General features: G+C 38.1%; 1 protein-coding gene across 1 annotated transcript in view; it reads right to left on the reverse strand.

Annotated features, from left to right (window-relative positions):
• LOC133652749 (citron Rho-interacting kinase-like) overlaps positions 1-18602 on the reverse strand; it is a 66412-nt gene that overhangs the window by 33485 nt on the left and 14325 nt on the right. The window contains exons 2-3 of the mRNA XM_062051801.1: positions 18051-18187; positions 17803-17985 (exon numbers count right to left, since the gene is read on the reverse strand). The gene's annotated coding sequence lies outside the window, so the exon portion shown is untranslated. The remainder of the gene's footprint in view (positions 1-17802; positions 17986-18050; positions 18188-18602) is intronic.

An 18602-nucleotide genomic window follows, 5' to 3' on the forward strand; every position in this document is an offset into this window, starting at 1 on the left:
TAGCCCAATAATACAAAAATGGAAGAAACACAAGCAAACAGGTCTATCACCCCCACCCTGGCGTTCCATGCAACATTTCACTCCACAGGCTAAGAAGAAAAGAGTATTTACCAATGAACGCCTGAATGATTCATACAAAGTTTTGGAGAATGTTATGTGGTCAGATGAAGTTAAGATCTTTAGCATCAATTTAACTTGTTGTTTAGAGGCAGATACATGCTAAATAAACGCCAAAAGTTAAAGTTAAAGTACCAATGATTGTCACACACACACTAGGTGTGGTGAAATTTGTCCTCTGCATTTAACCCATCCCCTTGTTTGATTTTCAGATGGTATTCTCATGTACTAAAAGTAAACCTGGATCCTGACCCTGAGACTGATTTGCATGGCATTTCTATCACCTTAGGCAAGATGGGTCGGAATGTTAGCACAGTGGTGACCTGTGGTATGGTCGTAGCAAAGAGATGCATTTTGAGAGTGTGGAAATCTGACTGACCACCTAAGTTTGAAGCCTGGTTGAGGGAGCTAGTGGGAATCCTCCACATTGAAAAACTGAGATATGAGATTTCTGGTAACTTAAATCAATTTCGTGATGTGTGGAGACCTATTTTGGAATACCGTATTTTTCGGAGTATAAGTCGCTCTGGAGTATAAGTCGCACCGGCCGAAAATGCATAATAAAGAAGGAAAAAAACATATAAGTGGCACTGGAGTATAAGTCACATTTTTTGGGGAAATGTATTTGATAAAAGCCAACACCAAGAATAGACATTTGAAAGGCAATTTAAAATAAATAAAGAATAGTGAACAACAGGCTGAATAAGTGTACGTTATATGAGGCATAAATAACCAACTGAGAACGTGCCTGGTATGTTAACGTAACATATTATGGTAAGAGTCATTCAAATAACTAACATATAGAACATGCTATACGTTTACCAAACAATTTGCACTCATAATCGCTAAATCCCATGAAATCTTATACGTCTAGTCTCTTACGTGAATGAGCTAAATAATAGTATTTTATATTTTATGGTAATGTGTTAATAATTTCACACATAAGTCGCTCCTGAGTATAAGTCGCACCCCTGGCCAAACTATGAAAAAAACTGCGACTTATAGTCCGAAAAATACGGTACCTGAAACTCTAGTCAAGAATCCTAACCCCCCTAAAAAGCAGGGATGTCCGATAATATCGGACTGCCGATATTATCGATAAATAGTTTGAAATGTAATATCGGAAATGATCTGTATCGGTTTCAAAATTATCGTTATCGGTTTCAAAAAGTAAAATGTATGACTTTTTAAAACGCCGCTGTGTACACGGACGTAGGGAGATGTACAGAGCGCCAATAAACCTTATAGGCACTTCCTTTGCGTGCCGGCCCAGTCACATAATATCTACGGCTTTTCACAATGCAAGGCATACTTGGTCAACAGCCGTACAGGTCACACTGAGGATAGCCGTACAAACAACTTTAACACTGTTACAAATATGCGCCACACATTTGAGGCAAATCAGTTTCAAACAACAATGACAAACACATTTCGGGAGAACATCCGCACCGTAACACAACAGAACAAATATCCAGAACCCCTTGCAGCACTAACTTTTCCGGGACGCTACAATATACACCTCCGCTACCTCCTACCTCCACCACCTCAACCCTGGCCCCCCCAACCCCGCCCACCTCAACCTCCTCATGCTCTCTCAGGGAGAGCATGTCCCAAATTCCAAGCTGCTGTTTTGAGGCATGTTAAAAAAAATAATGCACTTTGTGACTTCAATAATAAATATGGCAGTGCCATGTTGGCACTTTTTTTTCCATAACTTGAGTTGATTTATTTTGGAAAACCTTGTTACATTGTTTAATGCATCCAGCGGGGCATCACAACAAAATTAGGCATAATAATGTGTTAATTCCACAACTGTATATATCGGTATCGGTTGATATCGGTATCGGTAATTAGGAGTTGGACATTATCGGAATATCGGATATCGGCAAAAAAGCCATTATCGGACATCTCTACTAAGAACAGTGTTTCCCACACATTAATTTATTTGTGGCGGCCCGCCACGAAAGAATTACGTCCGCCACAAATAAAATAAAATAAAAAATAAATAAATAATTTTTTATTTTTTTTTGTCCTGTCCAGCTTCTCAGGCAAATCATATAGTAGATGTAGATGCCCATATAGGCTGTTCAGATTTACTTTACAAAAGAAAAGTGTAGGATACTTCTCTTGTTGCCTTATTTGTATTTGACCACTACTGTTTTCTGTTTATTTGTTACTGACTGTGGCAGGACACCTTTGCCTCTGTTTCACTTTATGTTGCTGGTAAATAATATGGTTGTAGTAGTAGGCTAAAGTTAAATTATTTAGTATGCACTAATTAAAGGGGCAGAGCTTTAAGAGACATTTTAGCTTTTATATTTTATAAGATATATTTTTTGTAAGAAACACAATAAATATATTTCAGTGAGTAACTTATTGTTCAAATCTGTATATAAATATGTACATAAAGTGTTGTAATTATATTGTAAAATGGATGGATGGATGACTGTTATTAATTAGTAAGTATACATTTTTTGAGCCTTTTTAGAGAAAATCATATCATTGTAGTAAATTATGCAAATTACTCGATGATGACATGGTGACCACGCGCATAGCCACGCCCTCCCTGCCACAGGTATCTTGGCAGTTTATGGGAAACACTGAAGAAGTATATGTTTTGGCATACTTGATGTGATTGATGAAAGTGGACATTCAACTGATGTGTTAAGCCTCTTTGTATTGATCTTGTTTTTACATGTCATAATCTGTGTAAAAAACTTTTTCATTCATTAGTATTTATTATTTTTATTTTCATATTTAATTTTTTTACTTTATTATATGTGTATATTTTTGTATTAAGAAAACTGACAATAAAAATACTTTGAAAAAAACAAACAAAAAAAAACCTGCTGGTGCCAGCCAGAACACATAAAAGCATGACAATGACCTAAAGCAGTGGTCCCCAACCACCGGGCCGTGGCCCGGTACCGGTCCGTGGCCCGGTACCGGTCCGTGGATCAATTGGTACCGGGCCGCACAAGAAATTACATTTTTTTTTAAATGTTTTTTTTTAATTTTTATTAAATCAACATAAAAAACACAAGATACACTTACAATTAGTGCACCAACCCAAAAAAACCTCCCTCCCCCATTTACACTCATTCACACAAAAGGGTTGTTTCTTTCTGTTATTAATATTCTGGTTCCTACATTATATATCAATATATATCAATACAGTCTGCAGTGATACAGTCCGTAAGCACACATGATTGTATTTTTTTATGACAAAAACATTTTTGAAAATCTGTGGAGGGAGTGGAAACTTGGAGTTGCCAAGCAACAGCCTACAGAACTTGGAGAGTGTCTTTAAAAAGGAGTGGACCAAAATGCATCCGAAGATACTGTAGATGCAACCTATTGAGAATAACATCACATTTGACTTATTTTACTCAATGACATACAAATACATTTATAACCTTAATCATATATTTTTTCTATATTTTATCTAATATTGTCGTCTTCTGTTAACGTAAAACTAACCAAAAACTTGGGGCTTTTGATGCCTCTGTACGGGGTAAAGCGTACCAAATATGATTCCCCCATTCGAGTTGCAGCAGTTGGAAAGTGCGCTGCAGGAAATCCTTATTGAGCTGACGAAACAAAACACAAGCGCCTTGTGCCCAGAAAAGCTCAGAGAAGCTATAAATAACTCGCTCATGTTCACATAACAGTGTTTTTCACCACCGCTGGATATTTTTAGTAGGATGCGTGATAAGGAGGAAGGCGGAGGAATGATGGATGGAATATTAAAAGCAAAGACTCGCCTACCCACTTACAGCATCATGCTCATATTGGAGTAGAGGATTGATACTGTACAGTATCATGCTCATATTGGAGTAGAGGATTGATACTGTACAGTATCATGCTCATATTGGAGTAGAGGATTAATACTGTACAGCATCATGCTCATATTGGAGTAGAGGATTGATACTGTACAGTATGATGCTCATATTGGAGTAGAGGATTGATACTGTACAGTATCATGCTCATATTGGAGTAGAGGATTGATACTGTACAGGTACATGCTCATATTGGAGTAGAGGATTGATACTGTACAGTATGTGTTCCAATGCTGGCTGCTACACTTTCTGTTTTTGACTGTGTTCTTTTCGTGCATGTGTTCCGTCTTTGCTGGCCGTCTGTGATCAGCGGGACATAACCGACACGTGGTCTGCAAGATCTCAGGCAATAGCATCTGTGTCAAAGCTACACACTTTGCAGCTAAAGAACACACCACAAGAAACTCATGAATAATGTGAAGTAACCTTCTAAAGCTGTCAGGGCCTCGTTATATAAATGTGGATTCTTTTTTTGTAGTTTTACAGTAAGTGGTGGAGGAGGTCCGGTGTAGCATTTTTTTAACTCGACAAAAGGCTTTTTTTCTAATTGCAGATGACTATATTATTGATGCCGTTGTTCTTTCTACTAGCGCTCAAACATTCAATTACCAACAAAAGGTAGTATCAGTATTGGATCGACACGAGCATGCGGTGGCGGTTATAGATATGAGCCACAGGGGCAATTTCTCTCAGGAGCGCCACATAGATAAGGGGGAAAAATATTGATATTATGCTAATGCAGTGGTTCTTAACCTTGTTGGAGGTACCGAACCCCACCAGTTTCATATGCGCATTCACCGAACCCATCTTTAGTGAAAAATAAAATGTTTTTTTTCAAATTCAGGACCAAGTTATATGTTTTTGGTAACACTTTAGTATGGGGAACATATTCTAAGTAACAAAGACTTAATATAGAGTTTTTTGGACACTAGGGGAACATATTCTAAGTAACAAAGTCTTAATTTAGAGTTAGAGGGTTAGGGTTATAATAAGGCCATGCCGTTTAAAGCATTAATAAGTACCGTATTTTTTGGACTATAAGTCACAGTTTTTTTCATAGTTTGCAACTTATACTCAGGAGCGACTTATGTGTGAAATTATTAACACATTACCGTAAAATATCAAATAATATTAATTAGCTCATTCACGTAAGAGACTAGACGTATAAGATTTCATGGGATTTAGCGATTAGGAGTGACAGATTGTTTGGTAAACGTATAGCATGTTCTATATGTTATAGTTATTTGAATGACTCTTACCATAATATGTTACGTTAACATACCAGGCACGTTCTCAGTTGGTTATTTATGCGTCATATAATGTACACTTATTCAGCCTGTTGTTCACTATTCTTTATTTATTTTAAATTGCCTTTCAAATGTCTATTCTTGGTGTCGGGTTTTATCAAATAAATTTCTCCAAAAAATGCGACTTATACACCAGTGCGACTTATATATGTTTTTTTCCTTCTTTATTATGCATTTTCGGCCGGTGCGACTTATACTCCGGAGCAACTTATACTCCGAAAAATACGGTACTTAATGACTAGTTAAGAGCCAATATGTTACTAATTTGCATGTTAATAAGCAAGTAATTAATGGTGAATATGCTCCCCATACTAAAGTGTTACCATGTTTTATTACTGGTGCACAAAATGAACCGTGCATGAACATCACTTTGTTCAAAGAACAAAACCAACACAGTGCATAAACTCACAACAAATTACACACCCGCATATCAGTGTGACTTCTGCTGTTGCCGTATCCATAATACGCCCGATAGGGAGAAGTTTTTATTTACACGATGAGTTGGGTGTGTCTTGACCTCCGCCGAACCCCTGAGCCTGACTCACCGAACCCCTAGGGTTCGATCGAACCCAGGTTAAGAACCACTGTGCTAATGGCTCATTTGTTTATCAGGTCAGGGTATGTGTGTCAGATGGGCGCCCTCTACAGGCAGGATTCTGGCACCTCTCCATACTGCTCACACAAAGTGAATAATTTAAAGTCAATGAGAAACAATGAGAGATTATCATCACTAATCGACATCTCTATCAACCGTAAACCTAACAATTGGAAAACTGACCTCCGAGGGAAAACTGAACAGCAGGGGAGCAAAAACGTTTGGAAATGCCCATGTAACCGCAGTCAATGTAAATACTAGAGATGTCCGATAATATCGGACAGCCGATACTATCGGCCAATAAATGCTTTAAAATGTGATATCGGAAATTATCGGTATCGGTTTCAAAAAGTAAAATGTCTGACTTTAAAACACCGCTGTACGGAGTGGTACACGGACGTAGGGAGAAGTACAGAGCGCCAATAAACCTTAAAGGCACTGCCTTTGCGTGCCGGCCCAATCACATAATATCTACGGCTTTTCACACACACAAGTGAATGCAAGGCATACTTGATCAACAGCCATACAGGTCACACTGAGGGTAGCCGTATAAACAACTTTAACACTGTTACAAATATGCGGCACACTGTGAACCCACACCAAACAAGAATAAAAAACACATTTCGGGAGAACATCCGCACCGTAACACAACATAAACACAACAGAACAAATACCCAGAACCCCTTGCAGTACTAACTCTTCCGGGACGCTACAATATACACCCCTCGCTACCCCCTACCCCCAACCCCAACCTCAACCTCCTCATGCTTTCTCAGGGAGAGCATGTCCTAAATTCCAAGCTGCTGTTTTGAGGCATGTTAAAAAAAAAAAAAAGCACTTTGTGACTTCAATAATAAATATGGCAGTGCCATGTTGGCATTTTTTTTCCATAACTTCAGTTGATTTATTTTGGAAAACCTTGTTACATTGTTTAATGCATCCAGCGGGGCATCACAACAAAATTAGGCATAATAATGTGTTAATTCCACGACTGTATATATCGGTATCGGTTGATATCGGAATCGGTAATTAATAGTTGGACAATATCGGAATATCGGATATCGGCAAAAAAGCCACCGTCAGACATCTCTAGTAAATACCATACCATAGCCAACTTTATTTATAAAGCCCTCTAAAAACTACTACAGTTGAAAAACAAAGAGCTGACCACCACAAACAAGTAAACATACAATAAAACCAGACTAAAAAAGGTTTTTAAAAAATAAAGGTAAAATATATAAAAAGGATCAGATACAAAAATGTATCTTTAGAATGGTCAGTAAGATGAAAGTCAGTTAAAAATTTTGAAACAGTTCGAAGTCTCATGCTGGGATGAAGGATGAGGGTTTGTGATGCAGAGACACATCCCATTTGTCAGACACTTTGTAGACCAAGGGTGCCCATTACGTGGATGGTGAGCAAGCGGTTGATGGCGGAGGGTGTGTCAGTCCATCGCCAGCCAGGTATTAAAGAAATAGACCTAAAAATTAGCGATCATCAATCTTCCCCAAAATGTCACTTTCGTCACTTGATTGACATTCACGGCACCAGAGGGTCTTGTGAGATGACGCTGGCTGATGCCAGATCATTATTAAGAAAAAAACGACCAACAAGAAGGCGAGAAACACTTTTTATTTCAACAGAGTTTCGCGCCGTACCTGCCGTCAAAACTCTAAACACCGCCTGCACAGTTCCTGTCTTCACAATAAAAGTGTTGCTTCATCCTGCCTGTGCTAACAAAATAAGAGTCTCAGAAAGCTAGCGCACACAAGCTGGCAAGCTACGGAGTTTGCCGCCAATGTATTTCTTGTAAAGTGTATAAAAAGGAGTATGGAAGCTGGACGAATAAGATGGCAAAAACCAACCACTTTCATGTGGTGTTGGAGAGAAAGGAGGACTTTTTTTCTCCTCCATTTGAAAATGTGGACGTTATCATCACTACTGTCTGATTCCAATCAATGCAAGTCATCAGAATCAGGTTGTTAGAATAATTGTTTCTAAATTATCACAAAAACTTTGTGTTTCATTGAGGGTCTGGTGAGAAGACAAAAGCTGTATTTGAAACCTACCAAGAGTAAGGCTCGTAAAACTCCACTGTGTAGGGGGAAAGCAAGATGAAGGTGTTTCTGTTTTCTCTCATGTACGGTAATCAACAGAAAGATATTGTTCTAACCCAAGGACTTCAAAGCGGAGAGATGGCAGGATCTGCCCAATTTCCAGACAAACTCTTTTTTAACTATTTTATGGACCTCTTTTTGAAGTATTTTAGGAAATCTTTTTGAACTATTTTATGGATCTCTTTTTGAACTATTTTACAAACTCTTTTTGAACTGACCTTTTCTGTGAATTGTTTACGACCTTTTCTGTGAACGTTTTGCTACCTTTGTGGTCGGGGAGGGTCCAAAATAAAAGGAGGCGTGCAATCTTTTGGCAGAGCGTGCTGAGATCCTGTCCAAGGGTACAGTGTACAGACGACTCTCCTCAATATTGAGTCCAAATTTAATTCTGTCTCTGTTTAATTATTTGCCTCTTGTCCTGTTTAATAGATGTCATCAGTGTTTGAACCTGACACAGGTCATACACCAACTTATATTCTTGTCTTCATGAAAGAAAGGCATCTATATGTGTTAAACATGCTTGCATTATCATTAAACACCTTTAACAAAAACCTATTTTTTATAAATAAATATAAATTATATATATGAATGAGTTAGATCCCCTCCACTTGGTCAATTGAAAAGTAGCTCGCTTGCAGAAAAAGTGTGGCCACCACTGGTTTAGACCTTCGTAAGGGTGTGAAACACGTCAGCACACAGTTGTACTCTCGAAATATCAGAGTAATAATTTATCTCAGTGCATTTAAGTGGATAAAATCATTCCTTAGTGACCGTGTGCAACATGTAAAGATTAATAACATGCTGCCAACAATTAAAGCCAGTAATAAGGGTGTCCCATTGGGCTCTGTTTTGGAGCCTCATACAACATAATACATATTTAACAGTATTTCAAAAACAAGGTTGTTGGGGGGTGGGGGGGTGGGAATCATTTGGTTTGTTTCTGATAACAATTAAGAAATTAAAGGCAAAATCATTAAATAAATAAAAAACCGGTATCAGTATAGATGTGGTCAATATATTACTTGGTGTCAACTCAAACAGTACGTCCAACCCTACTTCCAGCTCACGAATTTTCCAAAATATCCTGGTAAGCTAAATAGAGAATATTCTGCAAGAAATTCAAAAGGTACTCTTCTAAATACCACAGTGCAGTCGGTACCTCGCCACATCACGCTTCAGAGATTACGACTTTCACCATATCCCGGAATTAGCATATCCTGTGTAGTTTTGGCCTAAATGAAGCATTCTCAAGATGAAAATGGCTAAAGGAACTAAACATATCAATACTACAGTAATAATGGCCACTCCATGAGACCAAACCAATCAGAGCGTGCTTTTCGGTATCATGGCCACTGATTGGCACAGCCTCAAGCTACATTACTTTGTTGGATTAAATGACTGTAAATCTAACTAAAGAGTGCAATTTAATATCTCGAGGGCTTTCTTAATATAAAAAATATATTTAGAAAGTTGTAAAAATGATGGAAAGCGCCACTTTCATAGCAAATTTAAAAAATTCAATACTCTACTCTAGGGTAAACTGGATAACACATGGCACACTGACAAAGCTTTACCTACTGTTACTATAACAATCTACAAGGTTAATATAGGTTGCTTCTCTTTCTTCCCCTCCATTTTTCTGCATTCTTTTGTATCTCTAGTTATTGTTACGTATTTGTATTGTTGCATTTGAACAACTGTATTGTTGATAATAGAGGTAAATTATTGGTATTGTTCATTATCAATAGCGCTATTTCTATTGGTATTTGTATTTCTGTCATTTCTGTATTATTTATCTCGCTAACTGCTTCTTTGCTATCACTTTTACCATCATATTTTTACTTATCATATTTGCTGATGTTGCTCTATTGTTGTTGTTGTTGTTGTTATTGTTGTGTTTGCTGTAGTTGTTTTTGTCTCTCTGTCTTATCCCCCTCTTGTCCCCACAATTTCCCCCTCTGTCTTCCTTTTTTTCTCTTTCTATCCCCTCCTGCTCCGGCCCGGCTGCACCAAATTATAATATAAATACATTTAATAAAAGTCAAATACAAATAAGGCAACAAGAGAAGTATCCCACACTTCTCTTTTGTAAAGTAAATCTGAACAGCGGATATGGGCATCTACATCAACTATATGATTTGCCTGAGAAGCTGGACAGGACAAAAAAATAAAACATTTTTTAAAAAACTCTACCGCCGCCTTGCAGCTGAAGCGAATAGTGCACGCCCCATTTATCACGTTTCACGTGTCAGGTAAACTGCGACAAATGGGGCCATATGAATCACATTCCTACTTTAATTCGCAGAAATTCAAGGTTAGGCAACCAAAGGGTAAACAAGAGTTTACTGTATATCCAAAAGCAGTGTAACTAATTACTACGCAATTGCTGTTACAATCTTTGATAACATCTTAGATTGTTTGGCACGTCTAATCACATTTCTTCTTAAAAACGACTGATGAAGGAGACCAATTGCTTGTTTACTTTTGCGCGGCATTATGTAATGTATGCTGCAGTGCATGGGATGTTGCTCCGACATAAATGATTTATTAATAGGATTGCGCACACAAAAGCACAGAAAGGTACACCATAGCCTCAGCGGAGCAGATCTTTTTGGTGGATTGAATAATGTGTGAGTCAGAGATGAGGAGGAGCAGAAGAGAAGAAGACAAAGGCTTTGCATCCCTGAGTTTTGCTGGATCGACTGCAAAGGTAAAAGTCACAATGTACTTGAAATTAGTGCAGTACAGGAAGTATAAGTATCAGATACTAGTACAATAACATTAATATTTTTCACTTATTAACAATTTAGCAAGCATCTGTATTTGTGATGTTTTTTTGGTCTTATTGTTACATTATTTTAATGTTATATGTATATATTGTAAGGGAATTACAGTGGGATAATTACTTTTTGTTGATATTTTTACATTGTTGTATTTATATTTTTTTAAAATCCCCTGTGTTTTATTCTGATTATTCATGATTAAATGCAAAATTACAAAATCAGTCAATGATCTTAACACAACACAGGGGCGCTAATAGCCTGCATATATCCACATATACATGTACTGATTGACAAGCCACAAAAACACTTCATGGTGCAATCAGTTAATTTTTCGTGGCTGGGGGGGGGCCTTCAGATTTGTCGTCATGGACAATTACGCTTGGCGCCAATGTCTAAAATAGTGGTTCTTAACCTTGTTGGAGGTACCGAACCCCACCAGTTTCATATGCGCATTCATCGAACCCGAACCGTAATCATAAAATGGTGTTGTTATATTAAAGAAATACTAATAGATATATATTTTACAAACAGAAAGTTACAGGAATGTACACATGATCCCATGTTTACATCTCATTGTGCAACATGTGAATGTTTTAGTGGAAACTAAATGCGATATCTGAAAGAGGTACACATTATTTCCAAAGTAGGACCCCCCACCCAGACATATAATACTAGTACACAGCTCATGAAAAACAATGTTATAGTCATTGTAAGTGGGCCAACACACTTATATTAGAAAATAATCTCATGGAAATGACTGCTGTCATTTGATTATTATAATAAAACATTGAACTTGTTATTTAGTCGGGTTTGGGACCTGTGTGCTGCAGGCGTGACCACAGTGCATTTGCACATCTGACGTCGCTCACATGCGCTCCACCGAATGCTCAAGGAGTTTTTGCGTTTGTTCACACACATGGAAAATTAGAGGGAACATTGTTTGGGGGTATCCATAATACGCCGATAGGGAGAAGTTTTTATTTACACGATGAGTCGGGTGTGTCTTGACCTCCGCAGCAGAGGCTCTGCCGAACCCCTGAGGCCGACTCACCGAACCCCTGGGGTTCGATCGAACCCAAGTTAAGAACCACTGGTCTAAAACCACCACTGACTGGTCCTGTATTACTTGGTATCAAATCAAAAACTAAATGTGCAGTATCCCCGGGCCGCTAGCCTGGATATTCATGAAAAAATAGCTACATGGTTATGGTAATTGTGTTAAACTCCGGGCTATGTTTTCTCGATTGTTTAGCTCTACAGCTCTGGGCTAAAAGAGGAGCTGCACTTTTTTTGGGGAATTTAGCTTATTGTTCACAATGTTTATAAAAAGACATTAGGATGGATGTATAATGCATTCTAACTCATAAATAAAAGTCGGCTTACAGCGGAACCAACGGGAGGTCCTTAATTACGCCCATAAAACCCAATAAAAAACATCCAAAAACCGCCAACAATACACCATTTACATTTTGTGACTTGAATATTAGTGATATTGTAATTATAGGCGCTAACTTTTTCCTGAGGAAGCTTAGGTCCTTGGCTGTTGGAGATCTTTTATCAGTCTGTTGTGGCCAGTGCCCTGTACTTTGCAGTGGTTTGTTGGGGGAGCAGCACAGCACCAGCAATAGGGACTTAAACCGGATTGACAAACTGATCCGGAAAGCCGGCCAAACTATTGGCACACAGTTGGAGGCGTTTGTGTCAGTGAGGGACAGGAAGACACTGGACAAACTGCTCGCCATCATGGACAATCCCGCACACCCACTCCGCCAGACAATTGAGGGACAGCGTAGTTCATACTCCAACAGGCTGCTTTAGCTTCGTTCCCACAGTGTTCGAGTCAATAACTCCTTCATTCCGCACTCCATCCAGCTGTATAATCACTCGCCATACCGCAATAGATGATGTCTATTACCTGACACCTTCTATGTTAGCTACTTCTCTTTGTTTATAATGTCTATTTTCTGCTGGATTTATTCTCTATTTTATGCTGCAGCTGTTGCATATACTGTAATATTGTACATGGTAATTGTTATATATTGTATATATGATACAAACATAATATATCAGTATATATTCTATATTGTACATATATTATGTAAATATTACGTATATATGTTATATTTTACAGTGTTTCTCACACATTCATTTATTTGTGGCGGCCCGCCACGAAAGAATTAAGGCCGCCACAAATATATATATTTTTTAAATTTATTTATTTATTTATTTTAAATTTGTATTTTTTATTTTTTTGGTTCAGTCCAGCTTCTCAGGCAAATCATACAGTTGATGTAGATGCCCATATCGGCTGTTCAGATTTACTTTACAAAAGAGAAGTGTAGGATCAAGATTTTTGGAGCTCTTTGTTCAGTGGATCAGATGTTTGATGAAGCTTTGTGTCTATCTACCACCACTACTGTTTTCTGTTTATTTGTTACTGACTGTGGCAGGACACCTCTGCCTCTGTTTCACTTTATGTTGCTGGTAAATAATATGGTTGTAGTAGTAGGCTAAAGTTTAATTATTTAGTATGCACTAATTAAAGGGGCAGAGCTTTAAGAGACATTTTAGCTTTTATATTTTTATAAGATATATTTTTTGTAAGAACCACAATTAATAAATATATTTCAGTGAATAACTTATTGTTCAAATCTGTATATAAATATGTACATAAAGTGTTGTAATCATATTGTAAAATGGATGGATGGATGGGCGTTTAAAACAAAACTGTTATTAATTAGTAAGTATACATTTTTTTAGCCTTTTTAGAGAAAATCATATTGTAGTAAATTATGCAAATTACTCGATGATGTCATGGTGACCACGCCCATAGCCACGCCCCCACCGCCACAGGTATCTTGGTAGTTTATGGGAAACACTGTTTTATATTGCTTTTAGTCTGTTTTATACCTACATTGTACTTTCTATCTTTTCCATCATTTGTAACTGAGCTACTGTGTGGAACAATTTCCCTTGTGGATCATTAAAGATTGTCTAAGTCTAAGTCTAACGCAGACACACTATTTATAGCGGCGCTGTGATCGCGAGCTTGCGTGCCTATTTGGACATAATGGAGTAGTAAGCTGCTTCCTGGTTTTCTTGCTCGTCAAACTTTATTCTAGACTAGATCATAAATCCTGCCTCTCACCTGGAAAGTAAAAGGACGAGGACTTATGACAAATTGGTACACTTTGACAGCCAATTTTGACCCGGATATGGCAAAAACGACACAAAAAGACGCTTGGTTCACTAGGATAACGAGTCATTCTTCATCTAAATGGGAATATATGAACATCCCAGCAGTCGGCATCCTAATGACAGCAGACATTGCACAGTTAGTGATGTTTTATCATGTTTGTTGGCTCTCATTAAGTCTGCAGTAAGCAGTGATCTGTGATGTTGAGAAAAAAAAAGCGAACATTAAGATGTGTTTTTTTTTTATTAATGCGCTGCGTATGCTTAAAGTGATCAAAATATATAAATATTAAATGTTATTATAAATGCGCCTGTTTCATACATTACATATATACTTATAAACCTTAATGGAGTTGTTTGGAGGATTTTAAGGGCTTTATAGGCAGAATAGAGCAGCTCCCTCATGGCTCCATTGTAAGCAGACTTTTGATTGTATTTATTTAATATTTACAATGCATCAAAAAAATACATCTGTTGTCTGTCTTTGATAAAGATTGTGATAGGCAATAGAAAAAAAATGTGCAGTTCCCCTTCAAGAGGCTTGCTGGAAAAAGGTATATCCCAAAAAACATTGTCTTTGCAAGTCTAAATGGTAGGTTTTGACATAAACATAAAGGGGAAACGTTGATGCTTACTGTACATGTGGAATATACATATAGTATCTTTGCTACTGAGTAGGCGTAAATAAAGCAAGTGGTTTTTAAAGTAAAGAAATTGATATTTGTACCAATGAAAGGAATAAGTACTGTGGTAACACAACTGACGTGTACCCCAATTAACAAGTTGTCCCCGGCTTATTGTTGTGCATTAAATTGCGAGGATAAATTGGAGTTAGGAGCCTCCCACTGCTTGTTGGCGATTGTCAGAATTAACCCCTTAAGATGCTACCAAAACATCCAGTCTCATTGCCTAGCATAAGCCTATAGCTAGAGATCGACATAACTTTGTTTTCCAAACATTAAAAATAAGAAAGTGAGAGTGAAGAGAGTGCTGCGAAGAAGGAGTGGATGAAAGTCATCGAATTAAAGAAAGCAATCATCAAAAACATGACGACCCTGTAGCCAACTTGGCAAGTATAACTGCTAGTCCGTAATAAAGTAGAAGGTGTCTAACGCCAGACAAGAACATTGAAATAATAGCTAAATTGTGGACATTTATTCATGAAAATATGGAGGAGCTGGTGATGTTTGACTGGTGGTGGGGGCAAATAACATTTTGCTTCGGGCCCTAAATTGACTGTCGAGGTTATTGGTATCCAGTGTTGGGACTAACGCGTTACAAAGTAACACGTTACTGTAACGCCGTTATTTTCGGCGGTAACTAGTAGTCTAACGCGTTATTTTTTATATTCAGTAACTCAGTTACCGTTACTACATGATGCATTACTGCGTTATTTTACGTTATTTTTTATATAGTATCGGCTAGAAACAGAAGATTTGAGTGTTTTATTGCTGCGGTGTCATCCTTCTGAATGTTCCTGTGTCACAAGGAAGAGGCGCGCCGCGCGCTCTGTGTGGGTGTGTGTGTGTGGGGGGGGGGGTGGGGGGGGGGCGTGTCTGTGTTTACTAACATGACATCATGGCGGACCCGAAGCAGAGTTTCTTAACATGGAGATATTCTCACTACTTTTTTTATGTCGAGCACAAAGAAAACAACATTTTAGTTAAATGTAACTTGTGTCTTGGATCAAAGATCCTATATACCGAGCAAAACAGCAATTCAAATCTGCTGAAACAACTACAAAAGCAACATGCTTCGATGAAGCTAGTAAAGAGAGACACACAGCGGCTGGATTTTAACAGAGGGACTGCTAGCCAGGACAACATTGATAGAGCCATTGCAGAGTGTGTGCTAGAAGACATGCAGGCTATTTCTACAGTGGAGTCACCTGCTTTCAAGCAGCTGGACACAGTGGACAGTGAGTACATAAACATGGAAAGCAAGCTAAAGAAAACACTCAAAACTCTGCCTCTGCTCATCATTCATCACTGAAGGTACACACACTCTGTCATTTCTCTTATATACTTTTTCATTCTAGACTTCTAGAGTGTTTGATTATCACATCACTCTAAATGTATAGACTATAAAGTTCACAAACATAAAGAGGGATCGTAGTGGGCCAGGCCAATCTTTCCTTTTCTCTAAACTAAAACTGGGGAAATGCGTAGAGTGTTCTGGGCTTTAGTACAGTGTTGATCTCATGAAGACATGATTTTATTTCACAATTCCTTGAGAGAGAAAAACGCCTGGTTAGGCGTGTGTATAGCAGTATGTGTGAGGTATATTGTGACCTGACATAAAATCATGTCATGTGTGCCTTCCTTGAGCGAAGCCAGGTTTACAGCCATGTTGTGACATGTTGTTATTATGCGGTTTGTTACTTATGTACGTATGTTATGTTGCAGCTATTTAAAATAGTTTTGTCAATTTGTTCTGGCCCAAAATAAATTGGCCCTTTGAAACATATATCTTTGTCTTTGTGTGTTGTATGTAGACCACATTGCTTAGCAGAGTTCAGTGATGCAAATGCATGTCAAGTTGATCAACAGATTGTATTATTCTCCAGTGCAATAACAGTACTGAAATGAAGGCTAAAAGGGCATTAATGGGAGCCTTAAATTAAAAAAAAAAAAAAAAAGAAGTACTGTATTTTTCGGACTATAAGTCGCAGTTTTTTTTCATAGTTTGGCCGGGGGTGCGACTTATACTCAGGAGCGACTTATGTGTGAAATTATTAACACATTACCGTAAAATATCAAATAATATTATTTAGCTCATTCACGTAAGAGACTAGACGTATAAGATTTCATGGGATTTAGCGATTAGGAGTGACAGATTGTTTGGTAAACGTATAGCATGTTCTATATGTTATCGTTATTTGAATGACTCTTACCATAATATGTTACGTTAACATACCAGGCACGTTCTCAGTCGGTTATTTATGCGTCATATAACGTACACTTATTCAGCCTGTTGTTCACTATTCTTTATTTATTTTAAATTGCCTTTTAAACGTCTATTCTTGGTGTTGGGTTTTATCAAATAAATTTCCCCAAAAAATGCGACTTATACTCTAGTGCGACTTGTATATGTTTTTTTCCTTCTTTATTATGCATTTTCGGCAGGTGCGACTTATACTCCGAAAAATACGGTAACTATTTTGTTACTTTTCACAGTAACGCATTACTTTTTGGTGTAAGTAACTGAGTTAGTTTTGAAATAAAGTAACTAGTAACTGTAACTAGTTACTGGTTTTCAGTAACTAACCCAACACTGTTGGTATCAACATTTAAACTTGTTCTTTCTTTTCTCTTTCATTCCTTTAGAATGTAGTGGGACAATAAAAAGACAAGTTAGACATACCTTCATGATTCAGTCAAATTAGCATGTTTGATATGTCATGTTTTTATCATCATTGTAACTAATATTCTTCCTAAGACGGCTTTAAAAAAAAATCATACTGGTACTTTAATATGTAAGCAGCAGATAAACTGCACGCTTCTTTTGTAGCGTTCCAGTAGCCTTGAAAATGCTGCTGTTACCATAGACAACCACAGTTTGATGCATGCAATGGCATGACTGACTGACTCTTTTCAACTTAGATGAAGAGTCCACATCAACTTCCACAGATGAATGTACTGCAAAATAAACCTGACTGTGTGGAGGCAGTAAATGCTGCATCTGTGTTGTGATCTTCAGACCACATAATAGTGCTACTGCACAACAACACGATGTGAGCTGTCAGTCAGTCACATCCTACATACTACACTGGCATGCAAAACAAGACTTCTGAGCTTCATATAATGAGCAGTAAGAAAAAAAGAAGAAAAAAAAAAGCTCAGCACTTACTCCTTTTCCTTAAATACGGCACCTCCTGGTCCGGTACGCGCATTCATGTGGGGTGTCGGTGAGGAGCCACCAGCCAGACTGAGAGCTTCGCTGCTTCGTCAAATTTGTGGGTGTCATCCTTCCAGGGGAGAGAGATGAAGAGCAGAGAAGAGAGCGAGCACGACCTGCGACTGCTGCTGCTTCCTGAGAGATGGAGAGGAGGAGAGGAGATGTAGCAGATCTGTGATCACTCTCTCTCACCCACCCACTTCTTCTCAAGTCTTTGCTTGGTCTCCATGCTGCAGCAGATGTCACTCATCTCATTTATGCATGCAGCTTGAAACGCAACCAGCCGCCAGCTCTCAGTAGTTGCTCGGGGGGGGATTCCGCAATTTAGCCATCGATCCTGTACCAAGTAAATACAGGGACCAGTATTGTTCCCTTTTTACTGGACATTTTGCAAGATCATTGGATGATTCTGGGATTTCGCCTTTAATTTATTGTTTAACCCTTGTGTGGTGTTCGGGTCTGTGGGACCCGTTTTCATTTTTTATTAAAAGAAAAATGATGCAATTAATTCATTTTTCAAACTGAGACTCACTGACTTTGGCTCATTTTCTGTGAAGAACATATATCAGAATACATATTTAATGACCACACACTATACACCCTCCTACACATTTCTATTACATATAAGATGTCTGGGAGTGGACCCGGGGCTAATAGAAGTGTGGAAATGGATGTTGTGTGTACCACACACACCCACACACACACAGCAGGCCTAGACAGGAGGAGGACAGAGTGTAGGTAAACAGAACATC

Source organism: Entelurus aequoreus, linkage group LG06, assembly GCF_033978785.1.
Source record: "Entelurus aequoreus isolate RoL-2023_Sb linkage group LG06, RoL_Eaeq_v1.1, whole genome shotgun sequence".
NCBI classification, from domain to species: Eukaryota; Metazoa; Chordata; class Actinopteri; order Syngnathiformes; family Syngnathidae; genus Entelurus; species Entelurus aequoreus.